The 25,260-nt window shown below is 35.9% G+C and overlaps 1 long non-coding RNA gene across 1 annotated transcript; it reads right to left on the minus strand.

The window, feature by feature from the left end:
* LOC110268805 lies at positions 340–23,245 on the minus strand. The gene is made up of 3 exons (XR_002357328.1): positions 22,869–23,245; positions 3,191–3,199; positions 340–350 (listed from the first exon to the last, which is right to left on the minus strand). It is a non-coding gene; the product is annotated as an uncharacterized LOC110268805 (long non-coding RNA).

The following is a 25,260-nucleotide window of genomic DNA, read 5'->3' on the forward strand; positions in this document are numbered from 1 at the left end:
TTTCTCAAGATATTTGAATCATTGCAATGAAGAACGAATATTCTTCCTAAATAAGCAATAAAAGAAGAATTGAAGTTGAAAATAAATTGCTACTGATCCATCACATTACAATAGATTTTGACCCCAATGAATGGGAATTAGCCACTCATAGCTTACAGAGAAGAATCAAAAGTAAAAAGTACAAAATAAGAGTGCAAAAAGAAGTCTAGTAAAGTTCCTTTCTGAAGTGTTCACTTGGGGTTATATACTACTCTTAACTCCCAAAATGCCACTTCAGATCCAATTCAAATCACTGCAATTACAATTCTATCCAACTCATGGTCTTCTTGTTTGCAGTTGAGTCTTCTTTTCTTCAAAGATTGTGAGCCTAAGATAGTGAATCGGTAGGATTTTAATTAATTAGAATTGGTGACTATAATTGAGTCAATTATATCAGTTATAGTGAAAATTTTACCAAGAATTGTGGTTGAGAATAGATATAAGTTTCATTGTACATAAAGGCTGAATCAGGATATATGGTTGTATCACTTTTTTTTCCTTTCTCTGTGTTGATCTACAATATGAAATAAAAGAGAAATAATCTCTTGCATAATCTGTTCCACCGCACTTCTAGCAAACAATATTATTTAAATTGATGATGACAAACATATTGTATTTGGTTGGGTTTGAAAGCCCAAATGTTTATTTGATGAAGTGTATTTTAGTAAAGTCCCACATTACTTTTGGTATGGACAAAATGGGTCTAGATTTTTCAGCAAATCACTCTTTTTGGACAATGAAAAAAATAAAGGATTGTTACTAAATTTGATCTAACAAAGACACTCATAAAGGCTTATAGTTGCTGCACTATGATCAAGCATTTTTAGGTAAAAGCCTCGAGACATTTGGTGTCTCTACTCATCAAACTGATAAAGAAAAAAGGATGAAACTTGGAGCCAAAGATAAAATCAAAATTGCTGATTCAAGTAGTACAACCAAGGATAAATGGCCTCCAAGAAAATGTAGAAAAAGTAGCCACAAGGAGAGCAGATCAAGCATTATATCCAAGAATGATAGTGAATTGGTGTTTGTAATCTTTGAAAAAGATTGTAAAAATTCAACCATAGTTGTGGTGGAGATTAGATGTAGATCACATTACACAAAGTGACTAAACCAGGATATATGGTGGTACAATATTTTCTTCTCTGCTCTATTTTTATTTTGCACGTTATAAGACAAAAATAAATTGTCTCATGCATAATCACTAAATCAAACTTTGCAGAATCAATAGCTCGAATTTGTTTTTCTATCTTAATATTTAAAAAGTTAAAAGTGGCCATATATTCAACCCTTTCTTAGGCCATTAAAAATTTTTAGTTGGTATCAAGAGCCAAGATCTTAGGCATCAAGTCTAACAATTTGGAGAAAAGATCTAAATGGCCAATATGGGAGCAAATATAGTTGCTTACACTCTCACCAAAGGGTAGTCAAACAACAGACTACCATTCTTCAATGGCAAAAACTATACCTACTGAAGGGAGAGAATGAGAATATCCATACTGTAACACCCTTACTACCAGAATGTCACGTTTCCGGTTGCACCACTCTAATAGTAAGGGGTATTATGATGACTCCCATATACTTAATAATAAAATATGAGCCTTTGTAAAACTCAAGACCGTATAAACTATTCTTTTAAAAACTGAAAATACTTTTTGTTTGAAAACGCTCATACATACTTACAAACTAATCACAAGTACTCAAATACACACACACACACAATAACTTACAAATATAACCATCATGTCTCCTAACGCTCTTTACACGATACAATAATAATAGCGAGGGATAAATAAATAATAACTAAGCTAATATAACAAATACTGTATAAGCAAAATGCAATTAAACTCTTCATAAGCTTCTTAATCCGATTCCTGAAAAGATAAAGTTGTAGGGGTGAGAACCTGACCACAAGGTCTCACCACGAATTTTTAAAATTTTCATAAGTATATATTTAAAAAGAAAATGTTTTCAAGCACAGTGATCATCGCTCGTCTTATGAATCTTTTAAAAACCAACAGTTTTACATCAAAAAATCCAAAACATTTTTAAAAGAAATCAGTTAATTATTCAAAATCTAAAACCTTTCTTTTCTTATAAGAAAAATCTCAAAAGTTTCCTAGACTGTATGAATGACCAACCTGTTCCAAGCATAGGTTAATTAATCTATGCTAAATCAGCTTGATTTTTCATACTTAACTAAAGCTCAATCAGAAACCAATCATGGCCTCCAGCCCATCACATAATCAATCAACACTATCATCAACTTATCACCAATAGTCAACCTCAAAAGTACCACACCAAAAACAACTATCAACACCTCTTCCTCCCGTCAAAGGGATCTCTCAAAAATTAACACAGGCAAACAGACAAGAAAAGTACAGGTATAGATAGCAGTTATAGCAAATGGCTCAGATATGAGTTAATAATAATTAAGCAATTAGGCAAACCAAAATAAATTCAAACCCAAATAAAGTATACAAATGCATATGATGCATATCTTTCCTATGGTCAATGAGTCTCATCTGTCGGTTATATAGCAAAACCCAACATGTCTAGTAGCAAACCCTAGACAGGAACACCAAACACGGAGCAAGTGAGACCAAACCGTAACCCTTGCATCTTACTCGCGTACCCGGAGCTAGGGGACCACCTCACCCCTTGCCTCTTACCCAGGCGGTGTTAGAATTCTCAATCCAGAGTAAGTGGTGACAAAACTCAACCCTTGCCTCTTACCCAGTGTCTCGAACTTTTATCCGGAGCAAGTAGACAATGTCACTGCCTCTTACCCGGTTACATATATCTCAATCAGATTCAAATTTTATTTTCGAATCCATTTTCAATATCATTCAATTCATTCAAAAATTATACTTTAAATCAATCTGCATAATCCTTCATTCAAATTCAATCATCATCATTCCTTATTATCACACTCTTCCTCATCACACCTCCCATTTTGTTCATCAAAAATCGAAACTCAAAATATAATGCATTCTTTTCTAAATAAATCAAACTCAAAACGTAATCCTTTTCTTAATAACTCAAAATCAAATCATATAACCCTTAAATCCAAATCTTTCTAAATAACCATTTCAAATGAAGCCTCCAATTTTTATAAAAATTTCGATAGCATCCCCTGTAAAACTCAAACTTCTACCATCTTTCAAGGGTCCCAACCAAACCATTTATCAAACTCTTCTCAACCTTTTTCAGTATCAAATCATTTCATAATCAAACCAATTCAAATATTAAATATTAAATCATTAAAATCTCAAACCACTTCTAATTTCAACCATTTTTAGTATAAATTTATTTTTCAATATCAATTCAACTCCAAAACCAAGAAAATCACTTTTCATAATACTCAATCAAATTAAATTTCCAAATTTATTTTTATTAACAACCATACACCACTCAAACAACCAATAATTCTATCAAGCAAACAATCACATTCATAAGACTCACATAATCACAGAAATATATTTTTCACATCAAATCTAGTTATAATAATTTTGTAATAAAAAATAAATTTAAAAAAAATGTATCTCAGTTAGTCGAAACCCACAAAGCCAAACGTGTCAAAAAACCCTTTTCTCTTGGTCCAAAATTAGCGGCATCAAATCTGACCATTTCCTATAATAGCGATAGCCATAGAAGCACCAAACAACAACAGTAACTCAATCCTGAGATACTAATGTCGCAAAAATCTCAGTAATATATAACAGAACAGTGACTATAAGAGTTTTGGAGTAAGACAACCTACTATATTTAAAGAAGAATCCAAAGAACGGAGCAGCTGCAGCTCCGGTGATGACATTTGGCAGGCAGAACAGCGGCAAGAAGCTCTGGGGGTGACACACTGGCTTTGAAACAACACCAACATCCACCACCATCACCTCCTCTCTTCCATTCAGACCCAATGGCAGTGGCAGTGACTCCTGACAGCTCCAGCAGTAGCTCAACAGTGACAGCAGCATGGGTGGCAAAAACAGTCCACCACCACCATGTTTGTCCTTCTTTGCGAGCTCTTCAATGGCGGTTACAGCTCGGCAACGATAAGAGAGCTTTGGCAACGGTGTTGGGCTCCTCTCCTCAGCGGCGTCCTCCATCAACGACGGCGACGAAGGAACAATGACGGCATCTCCACGATGTCTCCCCATTCTCGGCCCTGACTTGCGTTTCTGGCATCGCAGCAGCGGGATCCTCTCCAGGCCATGGGATCGCATCCCTCCCTCACGGTTCTTCTCTCGACGGTGATGTGGTGCGGTGGCGGTGCGACGATGAGCTGGACGTGACAGCACGGCAGTAGCTCCCCCTCCTTCCTCTTCTTCTACCTCAGTCCCCTTTCTCTCTTTTTCCTTTCATTCGCTCTTCTTTCCCCCCTCCGTTAGTGTAACCGAATAAAATTATTTTTAAGAATACCATTTAGTTATCAAGTTATAAATTATTTTTTAAATAAGTACTCTAATTTAAAAATTAGATATAATCAAATTAATTTTTTCATCAAAATAAAATTAAAAATCTCAAAATTCAATTTAAAACATATAAAATTCTCATTATTTTCAATTACTAATACTTTAAATCCCTAATATGAAAATACTCAATTATTTTAGAAAGTTTTATAAATCCTAATGGATTTTAAACTCAAAGTATCATAAAAATTTAATTTAATTACTTTTAGAAAAAATAATTCTCTTTAAATAAAATTATCAACAAATATAATAAGTTATAAATAACTTACGCTTTAATTTCCAAAAATGTGGAGTCTTACACGTACAGTTCATGGACTATAATATCTGAAAAATAATTGTGAATGGTCCAGATGTTCCAACAGAGACCAATGCTGAAGGTAAAGTAGTTCCAATGGAAGAAATCGAGTGGAATAATGAAGATAAGAAGAAAGTCGAGCTCAATGCCAAGGCTATTAACATGATGCACTGTGCCATTAGCTTTGAGGAATTTCAAAAGGTGTTAAGATGCAAAATAGAAAAAGAGATTTGGGATAAACTCCAAATCACCCATGAAGGCATAAAACATGTAAAGTTAGACAAGAATATATGCTTAGAAAGGAGTATAAAATATTCTCTATGAAGGAAGGAGGACGCATCGATGAAATATTTGAGAGATTCTTAATTATGATAAACAGCTTGGATACTATGAAAATGAATCATACTGAACAGGTTTTTGCGAGGAAAATACTAAGGAGTATGACAAAAGAATGGAAAACAAAATGTACAGTCGTAGACGAAAGCAATAATTTTAACAAAATGACCTATAATAAGTTGAGAAGAAAATTGCTAGCAAAGGAGTTCCTTTAAAATCCAAAATTGAATCATTGGCAGAAGTTTTAATGATAGTTTATCCAATGACAAACTTGTTCTTTGGCTAGGAGATTGGAAAACTTGATGAAGAACAAAGACAAGAGTAGAAGTTCATGCTCAAAGAAATACAAGAAATAACTCAGTAAAGTCATTTGTCATCATTACAAGGAGGCTGGCCACTACAAATTCGATTGTCCTAAGCTCAAGAAAGAGAATAAGACGAATAGAGAATAGAAGAAGGTGCTAATGGCTTCATCGGAATTCCTCGAAAACAATTTGGATGATGAAGATGAATCTAAACATGAAGCTCAAATGTGTTTCATAGCTAGACATGAACAACTTGATGAGATAGATTACTTTGACTCGTCTAAAGAAGATTTGCATATCATCATAGATGATTTAACTACTCATGCTAATAAACTCTTAATTAAATATCACAACCAAAAAATTGTTTATTACAGATGAATTTACAGACATATTTGGTCTTCATTACAGATGGATTACCGACGAAATTACTGACGGATTTTGTCCCTCTGTAAAAGCCTCGTCGGAAATTACTTACCGACGATTTTTTTTCCGTCGATAATTTACCGACAGATTTTTCTCCGTTATTGACAGTATTTCCCTCGATAATGGTCCCCTCTTTCGCTTAAAAACCGTCAAATTTTTTGATAGATTTTCTGTCGTTAATTTACCGACAGATTTTTTTGTTACCAACAGATCTTCCCTCGGTAATCGTGACCTCCATTTCGCTTAAACCGTCTGATTTTTCGACAGATTTTCTGTTAGTATGTAGCGTCAAATTTTTCGATAGATTTTCCATCAGTAATTGGAGCCTTGGAAAAGCTTTCCAAACTCTGAATACAGATGGAAAATCCGACTGTAAATCCGTCAGTAAGGTAAAATAATTTTTTTTAGATTTTTCTATTACAAAATAAACCTGATTTCTTACAAAATAAATATAATTTTTCATCTAGTTTTCATCTAACTTATATCCAAACATTTATAGTATTTCAAAATAACCAGTATTTGATATTAGCAATAGAACCAAATATGATGTTTGGTTTTTACAATGTATCAAGAACAAAGACAATAGTACTAAGTTAATTATCAAAATTTCATTGAAATTTTTACATAAATGCACAGACAAAGTGGTTAAAACAAGGCCAGCCATTCTTGATGATATCCCAAATGTCATATCATTTTCATCATGCATTTACCAGCGAATTCTTTGGCCATGCTAGTGGGTACCATTTTCACAAGAGGCTCCACCTGAAAATGAACCAAAGAAAATAGCATATAAATAAGTTATAATCTGAATACACGAAAGTGACAATACTATACAATCACCAATCTAAGCTTCTCAAGAGTAAGAACACGAAAAGAGTTTCGGAAAACGATAAAATTATGGAAAGTTCTCAGAATATCTGCAATCCCTATTGTCCAAGGTTGTAATCAATCAACCTATTAAATTAATTCATAAGTAAAATTATCTATTTTTTTGCCTTATCATAACATTAAGTGTTGCATATTTAGAGTCTCAATGACTAAAGGTAGCATAGTACTACATTATAGTCACAAACAGAAGTTATATAAACAATTAAAATTGTAACTTGGAAAAGCCATTCCCACTTAAATATTGCATACATCATTCTAACGTCTAAAAAATTTAGGACCATTCAGAGTATTAACTTCTAAAAAACCAAAAAATATCAAGTCCTCCCAGAAATATCTGGGATCCACAATCTTTTTTACATTCGTTATGCTATTCGTTCTGCAGAGTAAAACTATTTTTTTAAAAAAATCTCATCCAAAATGTTAAACATGTGTGAGCTAGGCTTGTAGAGAACAGAGTAGAAATAGAGTTTAAAGGGTGCATGTGCAAATTCATTTCTTAACTAATTTGAATAGCTAGGCTTGATTGATTAAAGAAAGATTAGAGCCACACGAGATTAACTGAAGATAGATGCCATCATAATAATAAAAATAAACTAACAGAAACATGTAGCTAATTGATTAATATAGAGATTGATAATGATGAATTATATATATATATATCTGAAATTTAAACTTGCTAGAAACAGATATTCACAAGTAGTTGTTTTGAGAACAGAACAGATACAATTGCAAGAGAATCAATGTAATCAAGTTTAGGTTACGTAAGACTAGTTGGTACTCCTAATTCTCAAAGAGAAAGACTTGTGTACATCAGACAGATGGTACCTATGAAGCTGCGCCTTGATAATGTCAACGAGATCTTGAGCTGTAACACTGAATAGCAAGCAAATTTAGAAGCATAATTCATATAGAGCATAAATCAACAGCTCAAAATTGCATAGAACAAGCCTTACCTTTCAAAAGTTAGTTTTTCTTTACCAGCTTTCTGCTTTACCTTGAAATCCCCAACTATTTCAAAAATTTGAGCAAGTTGTTGTGCCTCCTCTTTTACTTGCAGAACTAGAAACTCAGATACTGAGGAATGTATACAATAATCATATGGGAGGGGGAAAACTATACTGATAATGAAGAAGTATCAAAGTAGTTGTAAATTTTCCAGCATTGAAGACAATAATATATGAAAATGAAATGGATTTTCGGAATAAAAACTAATATGGAGTTAAAAGTTAGAAAGACAGCAAGATTTTCGTAACACCAGGTTTATATGTAAAGCTTACTAGCAGAGGTTTGTTACCACCTACTCCTACTTAAAAATGGAAACCTTCATTTCATATTAACAGAGACACATTCTATCCAAGTAAGGATTAGAAGGGAAAAAAGATTACCCATCTTTTCTCGGCCTCAATTCTTTCTTCCTCTAACTTCATTTTCCTAGACGATGCATGGGAAATTCAGTTTAAATTGTGCAAACAACGCATACATAATTGTTAATATTTTACATGGCAATGCAGATTTTTGCATACAGAAGCAGCTAAGCTAAGCTAGCCCTGCATAAGAAAACAATTTAGACAAGATGGCTTACAGGAAAAATTGACTTGAAAATATGAAATCAAATATTTGTACAAGAAAATTTGATTATTTTGTCATTGAAAAGGTGCAAAAGAGATTTCAAGCTAAGAACAAAAATTTTTAAGAGTCTGGCTAGTTTACAGTCACACTTCAAAGTTACTCTTTATAGAGACGAAGCTTATTTCTTCACACTATAATGAGATACTACAGTCTTATACCTAACAATGAAAGTTGTAAATAATTATCAAACAAATAGCTCAAATTGAATTACAAATTACTTTAACAAAATAGAACAGAACAGATTCAATGTTCGTCCAAGTAAATCATAACCACTTAGAAAATTAACAGTCATAGAATGATAATAAGTGAAAGAGCCTTTGGTCGAAAGCAATGGTCTAACATGAATTTTAGGTAAAAAAAAGTTCCGATTGCAGAAAAAAATTCATCAAAATTAGAGTAAACCCGCAGATTCACGAAGACAAAAGCAGAGTATGGTAAACCTAAAACTGGCACAGAAAAATTGAGCCCTAAAGTTTATTATGTAACACCCTACCACACAGAGCTTTACACCTAGGATGTAAAACTGAGGCGGCAAGGCGCTACGACCTCCAAAATAAAAACTTATATATATAATATAGTTGAAAAAGATTTATTCTAGGAGCCTTTGAAGAAAGGTTTAAAATCGAAAACGGTAAAATGAAAAGCGCAACACTCACGACACGTAAATGATAAATGGAATAAGATAAGAGAAGCTAACATAGATATATCCGAAAGAGAGTTCCAAGGTACAAATATCAAAGCTCAAAACTCGGCTCGCGAAGGTAAACCGGCCTGAGCACATAAGCATATATACATATATATAGGAGAACCCAAAATAAGCCCAAAATACAAAGTTACAGAACCTATATCTCCAAAATAACCTCTAAGAGGAAGTTAATACATTAAATACATAGGCAATAGAGATAAAAGTATCTACATATATACATATACATAAGATAAAGCCCCAAAGACAAAGATCTTCGTTATCAGAATCTTCCAACATGCCTTAGTGAGGTGCCACCTGACCTGCATCTGAAAACTACAAATATCCATATAGAATGAGAACCGGGGGTTCTCAGCATGGTAAAGGTTCTACGTACAAAAGATATAAGTTCCTGAGAATGCCAGAGGCAATCCTAGAATGCCGACACTCAGATTATAAGACTTAAAGGACTGACACAGAAACCATAATGGGTGATCTTCTAAGATTCTATCTTAACCAAATCTTAAACTAGATTAAACTCCCTAACTTCCCCACCTTTCCTCCAATCCTCCAACACCAGTGTTACTGCACAGACAAACAAGCAAACAAGAGCAAACACAGCTAGTATACAAGTACTACAATTAGCAAATATAACAATTAACATAATAATTCACTTGGGCATTCCCAATTAATGCACAAACAAGCAAAGAAAATAATATGCACATGATGTATTCCTGTCCTATGGCTAATGTGTCTCATCTGTCGGTTATCAAGGCAACCCGACAAGTTCGGCTGCTAAACCCTGGACTGTCCCCTGTTGCTCATCCCCAAGAGTCTATGCATAGATTTTTCTCATATATAAAATTTGCTCATTGGGGGTATCTTTTCCGGGAATTTATACTTGTCCGGTCACCCTTACGACGTAAGGTCAATAGAGTATCGAGTCTCAACCTGGAACATGTGGTGGCAACCCACTGTTCTTTAAGTAGGAAAACTCGTATCTCAGATAAAATTGAGTGCATAAGTCACATAAGCATTCATAATCGATATATATATATATCAAATTGCTCAATGGAGGTACCATTCCCAGGAATTTATACGTGTCTGGTCACCCTTACGACGTAGGGTCAACAGAGTATCGAATCTTAACCTGGAATACGTGGTAGCAAGCCACGATACTTTACCCAGGGAAACTCGTATCTCAGATAATAGAGTATATAAGCCAAATAAACATTCATAATCATTTGTAATTATTGTTTAATCATATCATTTAAGCCATGGTACCATATACACTCCAAGTATACACATTTTCATATATAATTCATCACTTTTCTAACTTTGCTTCACCCCCAAGTTACCTCCATTTTCTAGCTTCAACTTATTACTAGACTTATTACCATGATCTAGAGTTAAAAGAATGAAAATAGAGGTTTAGAGGTTGAAATTTGAACTTTAAAACATAAAAATACATTTTTGCTAAAACAGGGTCCACGCGTATATGTGAGTCACGCGTACACGTGGGCGTGCAATTTGGCCCATAACGCATAAGCAGCCCCTTCCCGCATACGCACGTGTGCCAAACAGAAATGAATAGCCACGTGTGTTGAAGTTCGCGTACGCAAAACCCTCAGGTCATGCGTACATGTGGGCGTGCACTTTGGTCCATTTCGCATATGCATAGCCATGTCCGCGTACGCATGTGCACCGGGCAGAAGCGACCCTTCGCAAATGAGGGGTATGTGTATGCATACACTGCGTTCTTGATCAGAAAAATTTGCAGAATTTTAGTTTTGAATCCCAAACTTCCGACGCGCATAACTTTTTCGTTTTAAATCAATTTTCATCCGTTCTTCAAACGGCGTAAATTTCACGGACCCAATTTTCATATGAAACAAGCTTGAAACCATTTGGGGGTCCGAAAGTCGAGTTATGGCTCACCGAAATTCAGCTAAAAATCAATTTTTCCCAAAACCCTAAAACCTCAATTTTCACTAAAACCAAACTCAACTCCTACTTCCCTTACACATATCCAACACAGCAATATACCATTTAAAATGCCAAAACCTCCACATCTTACCACAATTAATTAAACATCAACATATACATAATTTCATACCAAACATTCATTACTTAATCAACAAAATTCATCAACAAACCACTACAAACTCGTATTCCTCCTCCTACCTTATCAAACATCATCAATTCATCATTTAGAATTCCAACACCAATATCAACAACAGACCAAGACTCAACCTTGTTCAAGATATGTCATTTAAACACTAAACAATTTGCATACTCAAGCATTCATTCTTATCCTAAGGTCGTCTAGCCTAAGTTTTCACAGGACATTATATATTAAATACGAGAAACCTAAACCATACCTTGGCCGATTTCTCCCCTAAGCTTAAAACCACCAAAATTCAAGTTTTAAGATTCCTAATCAACCCCGATGATTCCAGCCCCCAAGGGTAGTTCCAAGAGCTCCAATTCACCAACTCAAACTCCAATTTATCAGAAATTCAATCTAAATTATACAATTCACTAAATTAGCACTAGGGTATACAAAATTGGACAAACTACAAGGGTTTAGAGTTTTCTTACCTTACTCATTGATGGTTAGAGTATAATCCAACAATTATCCAATGTTAGATTGTACCTAAACTATCAAAATCATCAAAATCACTCTATACACACACAAAAACGCAAAACAGAAAGAGGAAAGGAAACTGGACGCAAATGAAAAAGGTTCTTACCACTTTATTTAAATAGAATTGAAGAGGACTCTGAGATGAACGCGTGGCCACAAATGGATCGTCAATCGAAGCTGCGGATTGAAAGTTATGGAAGATTGAATTGGATTTAAGGGTTTGAGCTCTCTTCTTCTCTCCCCCTTGCATGCTTTAGTGTTGAACAGCATGAATGAGGAAGAAGAGTGATTCTTCTTTAAGTGTAAGGGCTGATTGGGTTGGGCCTTGGGCCCGGTTTACCCGGTTCGGCCCGTTTGACCCAATCTTGGGCCAAATTCTTTAAAATTAGTATAAAAATTCTTATTTTAATTAGCTCTATCCAATTAAACTTTAAAATTAACATTCCTAATTTCTTTTATTCAAATTTAATTTATTAGTTAATTATTTGTTAATTTTACGCAGTTTACATCGTACCCACCTAATTAAGAATTTTGCCCTCAAAATTCAGATCTAGTTACTTGAAAAGAGGTGTGGGTAGTCCTTCCGCATATTCGATTCGAGTCCTCAAGTGTGTTCTCCAATTCTAGCTCTACCCTTAGCATCCTCTGCTAACGAGAACTCCTCCTCTATGTAGCTGCTTAGCACTGATATCATATTATCAATTCTAACCGAAGTTACTTGAAGTGTTAGATTCTCCTTCAGTTGCACTGGTCAAGTCCTAATACATGATTGACATCATAAGTGTACTCCTGAAACTGAGACGTGAAATACATCGTACCGGTTCAAAAGATATGGGGATAGAGTTACCCGATACGCCACTACTCCGTTCTTGCCATTAACTCAGGGCCTAAAACACTTCGGCTTCAACCCCTTAGTCTTGATTTCCTCATTGATTCCAGCTTGTTGAAGTAACCTTCACGAATACAGGACTTCCTTCTTCAAACTTGAAAAGTTTTCTCTTCAGGTCCTTATAACTCTAATGTCAGCTTTTTGTAGTGAAAATCTTAACTCGAATTTGTGTAGCTTTTCTCCGTTGTCTCAACTATCAAATTCAGGAATTGAAATCTTTGATGCTCTGGTTTTTTATCAATACAGAGGCGTTTAGCACACCGTGAAGCCTCACCTTCTTTCTGATGTATAGTTGACGACTAGAAATTTGCACAACACAAATTTCTTCGGCAAGTGTACCGAATCACCAAGTAATAACTCACTGTTGAGTGAGGTCGATCCCACAAGGATTGATGGATTAAGTAACTTTAGTTAAGTGATTTATCTAGTCAAGCTAATATTTGATGATTTTGGTGGAATTGAATGAACAAAATGTAATTGATAAGGAAAGTAAGTATACTGAATTTAAATTGCTGAAGAATAAAGAGCTGAAAGTAAATTGTGAAATGTAAATGGCGGAAACTTAGATGACAAGAAACTAAAGAGCTGAAACTTAAATGGCAAGAAAGTAAAAGCAAGAATTTAAAGGGCTATGAAAAGTAAATTGCATGAACTGTAAATGGGTTCGGGGCACTGGGAATCAAAGAAAATAAGGAATTCAAAGCAATTAAGTAGAAGAAAGATAATGGGTATGATTCATTAGGGATTGGAGATATCATAATCCATCATGAATCAATGGGTCTCAACTTCATTCTCAATCATATGAAGTAGATCTATGGCGGATTGTAATAACTGAATCCCAATTCCTTGACAACTCAATTTCTCTTAACACAATCAATTGCCAATTCCTTGATCTAATTGTTCATGAGAAGAGGTTAAGTTCAATTCTCTAATTCATACGCCACACAAGTTCTCAGGATCTCAATTCAAATTAGGAATTTATTGATCCAAAGAGTTGTGAGGGAAAGAGCTTCAAACTGAATTCTATGATCCCTCTTCCAAGGCTCACATAGATATTCAAGTAGATCTAAACCCCCTTCCGGTAGTGAATAGATATATTAAACACAGAAGTTTTCCCTTAGCTACAACAAGCGGATTGAGAAGAAGAAGAATTTCATTAATTCATTTGAATTACAATAGAGCTCCTCCCCCTAATGATTGGAGTTTAGTTAATCATCGCTCTAAGAACAATTGCAGGAAATTGAAAGTGCATGAAAATAAACTAAGCCTTAATACAAGCAAATGTAAAGTTGCACAATGTAAAAGTGTGTAAAACTAAGAGTCCTCAGCTAAGCTCCCGAGTCTCTCTCTAAGTTCAAAACTCTTCCTATATATACTACTCTCTAATCTTCAAATGCTTCAAGTACTTGGATGTAGGCTCTTGGCCTTACTTAAAGCAAGTTAGGAGTGGCCCTTTCTGAAGTTAACGCTGGCGTTAGCTCACTAACGCTCTCATACTTGCATGAATGCCCCTAGAACTGGCGTTGGTACTTGGCGTTAACAGCGTTGCTAACGCTACAATTCTCTTCCAAGTTGGCGTTAATGCACTAACATTGCCATTAATGCTGCCTTCAAACCCATTCTGGCATTGCTACTGGCGTTAACACACTAACGTTGCCATTAAAGCTCTTCTTGTTGTGCGTACGCATTCTGTCATGTGCGTGTGCATCCTTGTGAGTTTTTCCACTTGTGTGTACGCACACTGTTTCGTGTGTGCGCACACTGACAAATTTTCCTCTGGTGCATACGCACACTAGACAATTCATCCAGCCCCTAACTTGTTCATTGATCGAAGACGTTAGTGTGCTAACGTTGGTGGCATTAGCACACTAACGTTGGCACCTTCTTCCTTGTGAAATGGTGTTGGTTAGCTAACTTTAGTCACTAACATTCCCTTCTTCCTTGACCAACATTGGCACTAGCGTTAGTGGGCTAACTTGGCAACTAACGCCAGCTTCTTCTTCTTCTTCGAGCACGTTAGCACTGGCGTTAGTGAGTTAACTTGGCCACTAACACCAGCACCTCTTTCATTGGCAACGTTGGCACTGGCGTTAGTGGGCTAACTTGGCCACTAACGCTAGCTTCTTCTCCTTCCTTGGGCACGTTAGCACTAGTGTTAGTGGGCTAACTTAGCCAATAACGCTAGCACCTCTTCATTGAGCCAGCGTTAACCATTGAGTTAGTGTGCTAACTTGGCCACTAACGCCACAGTCTCTCTTCTTCTTCTCTGCTTCTCCTTGCCTATCATCAATCAAACAAGTGCATCAAAGCTTTGCTATAATCACAGATCATGCATCATTCATTGCATCAAGTAATGCTTGCATAAATCTTATGAAAATGATTATAATTCACTAATGTTTGATGAATCAAGACATGCATAGATAACTCATCCAAGTGCATGAAGATAATGCATGAAACTAAGTAAAAACTATAGAAAATGGCTTGTGAAACTAGCAAAAGATGCCTAGGCATCACAACACCAAACTTCAATCTTGCTTGTCCCCAAGCAAGTGATAAATCATAAGAAGAATGAATGAGAACACAAAGAGATATAAGCCCTTATTGAAAGACATTCAATCCTGGTTCATGGGGTTTTATGCATGACATCTTTGAAGTTCATAATCTTCTAGGTTTCTAGGTTATAGCATCCTCTTAAGTACTAACTCTGCTACTTCAACAGGCAAATTCATATCTAAAATAACAGGAAAATAAGAAAAAGATGCTCACGCATCACAACACCAAACTTGAACTGTTGCTTGTCCTCAAGCAACTAAAAACAATATAGGACTGAGAAAATAAAACAACGCAAAATATATAACTCAAGTCTTATGCATTATACTATTTCTTTTCTTCTCTTTTTTTTTTCAAGTTCAGTGAGAAATATATGAGACCTCTTTTCAAAACAAGCATAATTTTTTTTTTAAAGATGACTAAATCTACTAAATATCAATAGAACTATTGACTCTAAATAGGATCATGCAAAAAGAACACAAATAAGCACTAGAAAAATGGAGATAAATAATTGATGACAAGTCATCCTAGCCTATTTTAGCTAGTCTTTTTCTTTAGTTTTCATTAGAATTATGCACTTTCTTGAGCTACAAGCAAGCTAATTGAGTAGATTTTCATGTTTCCCTTGATTGAACCAACCATATATGAATTCATACCATTTCATGAGCTTTTAGGCTATATTTGTTGCATATTATGAAAGATTGAATATCTCATGATTTTGAGCATAGCTTTGATGAGTTTGGTTGATTAATGATAGGTGAAGAAAGCTTGGAGAAAGGTTGAAGCAAGAAGGAATGGCTAGAAGTGAAGAAAGGAATAAGTGAAATTGATCCTGGAGGCAATGCTTGCTGCTATGAAAAGTTAGGGTCAAAGTTAGACCCCTAACTTTGGCCCTAACATTGGGACCAACTATGGCTAACTTCAAAACCGGTTCAATTGGTTCACTTCGGTTCTTCTTCAAACTTCAAGAGCAATCAACCAAGGCCTCTTTCAACCCAATTCCACCAAGAACAAAGGCCCAACTCAAGGCTTGAAGATCATTTTGGAAAGTGTATAAATAGGATAGAATTCAAGTTATTCGGAGAGCTTTCTTTTTGGAATTTTCATAAGAGTTTTTAGAGAGCTTTTGTTACTGAGTGAACTTTAATTTCTTTGCTTTCATTGCTTTCAATTTTATTTTACACTTGTCTTGGATCTTGGATTGGAGAATTGAAGAAATTATGTTTCAATCTCAATCTTGGATCTCTCTGTTTCTTTACTGTTAATTGAATTCCATTTCCGGTTCATTGTTCTTCATCTCTTTTCTTTGCAATTTACAACTTCCTTGCTATTGTTCTTGTTGGATCTAGGAAGGCATTGAGATCTAGACTTGGTTTTCTAGTCTCTGGGTCCTGAGATCTGAATTTCTCATTTCAATTCCCTATTTATTGCTTTTTCTGTTCATTTACTTTACTGCTTCAAGATCCGGTTCAATCCCAATTCCCTTTCCCTCTTCTGTTTGATGCAATTTAGTTTTTCCTTGTTTAAATTCTGCAAATCCATTCCCCAATTCCCTTTTCATTTCAAGCAATTTATATTCCTTGCACTTTAAGATTCTGCAATTTACATTTCTTGCACTTTAAGTTTCTACCATTTAATTTCTTGTTCTTTAAGTTTCAGCAATTTAATTTCCTGCACTCTTTACTTTCTATGCAATTTAAATTCTGCAAATCACAAATCACCCAACCAAATCATGATTCGCTTGACTAAATCAACCACTAAACTAAAATTGCTCAATCCTTCAATCCCTGTGGGATCGACCTCACTCCCGTGAGTTTTTATTACTTGATACGACCCGGTGCACTTGCCGGTTAGTTTTGTGATGTTTTGTGAGGGATTCGTTTCTCACCAAAATATCCCATCAAGTTTTTGGCGCCGTTGCCGGGGATTGATTAGATTGACAATGATTAAGTGAGGTGGCAATTTAGATCAAGCACTTTTTCTTTAATTTTTGACTGACACACTAACTGTTTGAATTTTTTCCTGAGCTAACTGAAACCTCACTTTAGCAATAGAGTGAAGTTTTCTTGGTTTATCTTGCTGAATATGATTCTCATAGCTTGATAAATAAACGAGAGAAGTGATTTTCGTTCATTAATCTCTCAAGTTTACCAACTGTTTGACACATGGTGTCAACTAATCCTCTGATTACATTCTGGCATGAGAATATCCAATTTTCATTTGGATTGTTTGTGATTGTGCAGGTCATGGAGGAAAGGAATCCTACAGCAAGAGGAGAAAAACTGAGGCATTATGATTTCCAGCCTCCATAATCAAAGAGCAAGATGTCAAGCTAGTGACAATAAAAGAGCGCTTGTTGGGCGGCAACCCAACCGGAGGCAACTATCTTTTCATATCTATATCAATAAAAAGGTTAATTAGTTTTATCTATATTGCAAGAAGCTAAGTTTGGTGTTGCACACCAAAACAATATAAGGGAGAATGAAGGATTCTAAGTTTGGTGTTCCACCAAAATCTCATTTAAAACATATTCTCACCTTCTGCATAATGCTAGCTTCAAGCAGCTAGATAAACTAGTTAACTATTTTGCTATTCTTTAGTTTCCAGTTTTGTCAATTTTGAAAAAGAAAAAAAGAGTTTTACACATGGTTAATCTGATGCACAAGGACCATTGGCAAGGTACTAAGTTTGGTGTTCTCACACCAAAGTAAGTTCAAAAGCCCATAAATAAATCAGCCAGACTAACCATTGTTTCCAAGTGCTTGGGGAACAAGCAACTTTCAATATCATTGCAGAGGTCCATGCAAGCTTTTGGAAGGATTAAGAATCATCAATCAAAAAAACAAAAGATGAACCTAAAGGCCAGCAATGATGATGATGAGAAGAAGGAAAGCAAGCGAACTCCAAAAGGTTGTATTGTTAAGTGATTGTTTTACATCAAATATTGCTGTGATTGAAAGTTGGACTGTATCCTGATCTGCCCTGCCTGCTTGCATAGCATAATCTTTCTTTACAATTCAATAAGCAAGGTGTCTGATCATTCACAACATTCTTATCTTCAAAACTTGTTTGCACTCCATTTTCAAGAAATGCATCACATGAAAGTTCTTTGAAAAGAAGGATTGAGGAATTAAACAATTTTGAGGCAAGCAAAAGATTAGGAGAAGTGGTGGTTCTAGTTGTATGATCATGTATTGAGGTTGCATGCTTGTGAAAACTTGCATGGGAGCTCATAGGCGGGACATGAAGTTCAAAGAAGTATTGTGGAGATTCTCAAAAATTTATTGATCCAAGAAGCAGCAAACAAAACAAAAGAAAAAAAAGAAAATACAAAAATAAAAAGAATATGGCCCAAGGCTCTGAGCATCAATTACTAGGCAGAAAAAGAAAGAAAGAAACAAAAACTCAAAGAGTTGTTATCCTAGTAAATGCTTGTGGTTGAGATGTGTCAAGGAAAGAGGCTTGAGCAAGTAAATCCTGAGGGGTGCTTTAACACCTAATACCTTAAAACCAACTGGTTTAGGAGTATTGATTGAAAGCTTATCTAAAGAGCCGCTTTGACACATGATACTTAGAGTCGAGGCCAAAGCACAGAAACTATAAGCTGCTTCAAGGTGATTACATATAAAGAGATCTCCATGATACCAATTGGATGAAAATCCTAAAGACCTACGACTCCCAATATGTAAGGACTAGTGAGCACTGAAGCCCTTGCATGAGCATATGATTTAGAGTTCACCCCACTAATTCTTGATCACTTCACTCACTGCACTATACAAGTATTCCTCAACCCATCTTAATTAAAAGAACCTTGGAGCATAAATCTATTTCTTGCTTGGGGACAAGCAAGCTTTAAGTTTGGTGTTGTGATGACAAGTCATCCTAGCCTTTTTTAGCTAGTCTTTTTCTTTAGTTTTCATTAGAATTATGCACTTTCTTGAGCTACAAGCAAGCTAATTGAGTAGATTTTCATGTTTCCCTTGATTGAACCAACCATATATGAATTCATACCATTTCATGAGGTTTTAGGCTATATTTGTTGCATATTATGAAAGATTGAATATCTCATGATTTTGAGCATAGCTTTGATGAGTTTGGTTGATTAATGATAGGTGAAGAAAGCTTGGAGAAAGGTTGAAGCAAGAAGGAATGGCTAGAAGTGAAGAAAGGAATAAGTGAAATTGATCCTGGAGGCATGAAGTTAGCCCCCTAACTTGGAGGCTAACGTTGGGCATGAAGATCACTCCCTGGACTCCCCACGTTTGAGCCAACGTTAGCCCCCTAACTTGGAGGCTAACGTTGGCAAGAGAAACTTGAAACTCATCCCTGGGCTCCAAATCATGATTCGCTTGACTAAATCAACCACTAAACTAAAATTGCTCAATCCTTCAATCCCTGTGGGATCGACCTCACTCCCGTGAGTTTTTATTACTTGATACGACCCGGTGCACTTGCCGGTTAGTTTTGTGATGTTTTGTGAGGGATTCGTTTCTCACCAAAATATCCCATCAATAATATAAGAACTGAAATAGGTAAATAGAATGAAAGGAACTCAACCACCTTAGTTATTCTGGTGGCCATCATACTCCTCAGGTTGTGCTCCTCTGTGAGGATGATTCACCTCTCTTTGGTGCCATTGATAATAATATAAATAGAGAGCTCGCTCTGTAACACCAAACTTAAAAGTTTGCTTGTCCCCAAGCAAAGAAAAACTGAAAATGGGGAGGAACATAAAAAGCACGGATAAGTAAAAACAAAAAATATTGCAAAAGAAAGAAGGGAGTAATATAAGGGCAAGAAAAAGTATTTTTTTTCTAAGGGACGAGGGCTGGCGCTAAATGCCCAGGTTCACGTTTAGCTCCAGCCAAATAGAATTTTTGTAAATTGTGCCATCTTGGGTGCTAAATGCCGCTCCTAGCATTTAGCGCTAAGCAAACAGAACTAACTCCACTTTTCATGTCATTTCTGGTGCTGAACGCCCAACCTGACATTTAGCGCGACCCAAACAGAAAGTTTCTTGAAATTTGTGCCATTTCTGGTGCTGAACGCTAGCCTGGCATTTAGCGCCAGAGCACCCGAATGAACTCCTCTCTAGGGTGTTTTGTTCTTCCTTCAGATTTCTCCTGTTCCTATTCTAAACACTTTGCATGACCATAAACATAAATAAACCAAGGGAATCTATGAATAAAAATCATAATAAATGAAAATAAAACTAAACACAAAATCAAAGGATACTCAGATTTGGGTTGCCTCCAATTAGCGCTTCTTTAATGTCACTAGCTTGATAGTTGCTCTTGAATTTTCTTCCTCCTCTTCCAGTTGGTTAAAAGAAATGACTCCAAGGGAGGAAATGAGAGAATTAGTGCCCTTGAATTTGATTCCTCCTAACAAGCTTTCTTTTATTGTTATTAGCTTGATTCAACTTGCATGTTGGGATAAGGGTTCGATTGCTTTTTGCTGACCTTCTCTTTTTCATGGATGTTATCTTTTGTTTCTTGGTCACAATCTCCTTTTCAGTACTTTTCTTGATTTCCTTCACCACTCTGATTTTAGGAGTTGGGTGTTGTGTGATGGGTGAAATGTACCCTTCAGCAAGAACTTCTTGAATTGGTGTTTCAATGAACTCAACCTCTATGCCACTCTCTACTTCATTGGATTGTAAATTCCCATAATTGTTTTCCTCCCTTACAACCTCCTTCTTCATTGGGGTTTCACTTGGTACAGGGGTCTCTTGCTCTTGCATTTCTAACTCTTCTTCTTTTTCGGGGCTTAAGTGTTGTGCAGTGTTTGGAAGGACTCCTTTATCAAAAACTTCTTAGACTAATGGTTTAATTAAATCAACCCTGTATGGCTCTCTGATTTACTAGAGGATAAACTCCTTTGAATGATTCCCTCATATTCTTTTATAGGAATTTGCATTGCTTCTCTTGGGAGGGAGTTTGCTTGTTCCTCTGTCCAATACTTGGTAATCAACTCTACATGTCTCTCTATATTTTTTACACTCATTCTCATATCATGTATGCAATTTTTAGTAGTGTTCCTTAATTCTTTCATGGCAAGCTCTAACATTGATGGTTGTTGATATGAAAAAGGAGATGATGATTCTTGATATGAATAAGGAGATAGTGGCTCTTGATATGAGTAAAAGGAGGATGGTTTTTGGTAAGGAGAGGGTGGCTCTTGATATGAATAAAAAGGAGATGATGGTTCTTGATGGATAGGATATGGGACATTGAAATCTCTTTGCTCTTGACCTTGCTAACCAAAATCCTGGTAGTTCCTCCATCCATAATAATATGAATCATTCCTTAGGTGTGAGAGGCGTGGGTATGATGTTTTCAAAGTTCTAAAAACCAAACTAATTATTGAACCGTTTTAGTTATTAGTTTATTAATTTATTGGTTTAATCGATTCGATTATAATGAACTGGAAAAAACTATTTTATAATAAAATAATAAATAAAATATAAATAAATACACTAAAATATAATTATAGTCTAATATAAACTTTAAAATATCATCCAAATTAAAAGTACTACATAAAGTAGAATGTTATAATCTTATTCAAATACAAACTCAAAAATCAAATAACAAAAACAACCAATCAACCATAAAATGCCAACATCCAAGTTTGTCATTAATTGTCAAATTCTGCCATAACTTGCAGTAGTTTTTCTTCCTTGATACATCAATTACTTAGACCATAAAAATCAAGTGGTGCAGCATAACATATACTACTACCACCACCACTACCACTTTAATCTAAATCAGCATCAATCATATATAAATATACAATTAGATTTAATTTTTATTGTGCAAATACAACTACTACTCTACCAGCAACAACATATAACTTGTGAGCAAAGAAAAAATACGAGATGAAAGTATCTATTATCTTTGAGGTCCTTCTCAAAACCATTTATTATTAGTACTAGAGTCATCAACCAACCCCTTTTGATCTTACTACTCTTCCTTCCCTGTATTGTAAGCAAACCCCTACCACCATCATTATTATCATAATGTAATACATCATGGCTCGTCATTATTAATTAATTACCTCCAAATCAAGCTTCTTTCTAATACCTCTATATATAAATTAATCTCTCACTTATCTAAACCCTTGTGGCTTGCGAGACTTGTTTGTGGATTTGCCTAGCAGAACAACCAGAGGAGATCAGAGGCCGTGCAAAGCTTAATGTGTTTTCTTTCTTCTTCTTTTTTCTGTCATGTGAAATTTCTGTTTGTGGAATAAAGTGTGTTAGATATCAAGCTTATAATTTATCCATGCCTACATCGTTATAGCTTCATCAAGATTACCACCACTCTAGCAATGAAATTAAAAGCCTTGTTATGAATGCCAATAATGAAATGAATTGAGTAGGTTTAACATGACAGGTTTAACATGGCAGGAGTAGGTTTATCATGGCAGGTTTTCATTTTCCACTCAATAAACAATTTATTAAATCAACAACAGCAAAACACAATATAACAATCAAAAGGTCAAGAACAACACCAAAACAATAATTTATCAAATTAACAAGTTAATAAGATCAATTAAAACTGAAAATAAAAATAAAAAGAATAATTAAAATTTTAAACTACAGCAAACCAACAAAATAAGAACTAGAAAAACATACTAATCATGAAAACAACAATCAAATAAAACAATAACTGAATAATTAACACAAGAAAGAACAAAAAAAGGAAAAAATACCCTAGGATAGAGCAGTTCTGAAATTCAAACAGTACAGGGAGAGGGGGGAGCTTTAAAACGCGACGGAGATGGTTGAACTATGGCTGAACAGTGGCTGAAAGGCGGCGGAATAGAGGCTGAACAGAAGGCTAAGCAACTCGAACAAAGGCAGAACAAGGGTTGGCCAAAAAGGGCAGAACAAGGCTCGGCCAGAAAACAGAGGCAGAAGCTTGGCCAAAAAGGAGGTAGACACGTGGCGAACAATGGCGACGTTCTGCCGAAGCTGTAGCAATGCGAATGGCACCGGTGGCTGAACGTTGAAGAACGGCGACCAGATGGAGGGCTCATTCAGTGCTTCCTCCAAGCTGCGTTTGAGTTTTCTTCTCTGCGTTCTTCAGCGTGTTTGTTTAGAGGCCAGAGAGAGGGGTGAGGGAGTGAGGAGGAGCTCGATGAGAGGAAGGAGGAGAGTGGCTAAGTGAGACTGTGAGAGAGGAGAGGGCAAGAGAGTGCTGCGCGTTTTCCGTTTTGGTTAAAGGTTAGGGTTCCTCAAACCAACGGTGCCGTTTTAAGCATATTTCAGAAAACCGGTCGGGTTCTGGTTTAGTTCGACCGACCGATTTCTGACCGGTTCGATGGTCCAACAGCGATTTCTGAATCCTCCGGTTTTAGTATATGACCGATTCGCTTTTTACATCGTTTCCTGGTTCGACCAGCCGGTTTGAACCAGTTTTCAGAACATTGGGTGTGAGTAGTAAGCTATGTGATCTCTCTGATGAGTGGATATTTTATACCCTTAGCATTATTTTTTTAGTGTTTTTAGTTATATTTTGTTAAATTTTATTATATTTTATTAGGTTTTAGTACAAAATTTACATTTTGGGAGCTACTTTGAGCTTTTGTGTTTTTCTTATGATTTTAGGTGATTTTTGGGTGAAAATAGCAAGTTTTGGCAAAGTCTGATTCAAAGGCAAAGAAAGGATAGCAGGTGCTGTTAGATCCTGACCTCCATGCATTCCAATTATCATATCTTGAGCTACAAAGGTTCAATTTACGTGCTCTCAATGATGTTAGAAAGATAACTTCCAGAGCTTTCCAGCAATATATAATAGTCTATACTTTTCTTTGGAAATAACTGCCCAAAATGGGCGCTGAACGCCAAACTTACCCCCTTTCTGGCGTTCAACACCCCAAAAGGACCAAGGCCAGCGTTGAACGCCCAAAACTGGCGTTCAACGCCACCAAGGGAGCATCAAGGCAGCATAGACACCCCCTAGTGGGCGTTCAATGCCCACTCATCCAAGTTAGACGCCAGCTCAGCCCAAACACTCACCAAGTGGGCCCAGAAGTGGATTTTCGTACCTTTCTGCTTAGTTTATCTCATTTTGGTAATTTTTAATTATTAGATTAGTATATATAGGAGAAGATCAACCATGTTTAGGAGCTTTAGCCTCTCAGAACTTATCACATATTATTTCTGTATAGTATGAGCGGCTAAACCTCCTAGGTTAAGGATAGGAGCTCTACTCATTCCTATGGATTAATATTATTACTTTCTACTCTAATATATGTTTGATTCTATTCTATGATGTATTGTCGTTCTTCATCTTTATGAACATGGGGTGGAACGAGAGTATGACCCCTTATTCTACATGAGTTCTTTATGAGTCCTGACCCGGATAGTTTTGAGCTACAGCTTGAGAGTACATCACATGTTCCAACAAGTTATTTGGGCTAATTGGGATACGTGACATGAAATCTCGTTAATCATGGGTAATTGAGGTCCCTGTGGCATTAAGGCTAGAATACTGAACATCATTCTCTGATCCGGAAGATCCGATCTTGTCTGTGATGTTTTGAGTAGGATCACTAGAGATTGAATTGTATGAGCTTCACCCTCTTCCAGATTGAACTACCACGGCTGGTGTTTGGTTTGAATCAGAGGAGATTAATGACCACTACCCCTGGCTTAATTACTTACAGTCTTGCCATTGGATGAATCACTCATTGTTAAAGTAGTCAGTAAGAAGTATTAATCTGAAAGAACCAGCATCTCCGATGCCTTAACTGATTTCTTACTATTGTTTCTACGTCAATTCTTTATTGCTTTCGTTATTGTTCTGTTTATGCGCCTACAACAACAACAATCAACTCTCTATTTACCTTACTATTATTTGTAGGATAATCACAGCTTGCTCAATCCGATATTCCTCGTGGGATCGACCCACACTCACCTAAGGTATTATTTGGACGACCTGGTGCACTTGCTGGTTCAGTTGTGCGAGTTCTAATTTCGTGCACCACTCTCTCCATTATTCTTTCTTAGCACAAAACCCCAAACAAAATTAACCGCACCATGTGGTAAACAAAAAAGCAAAGAAGAAAGAACAGAAAGAATTTTATTTTTATTATTTTT

This window comes from Arachis ipaensis, chromosome B02 (genome assembly GCF_000816755.2).
Source record: "Arachis ipaensis cultivar K30076 chromosome B02, Araip1.1, whole genome shotgun sequence".
Classification (NCBI taxonomy): domain Eukaryota; kingdom Viridiplantae; phylum Streptophyta; class Magnoliopsida; order Fabales; family Fabaceae; genus Arachis; species Arachis ipaensis.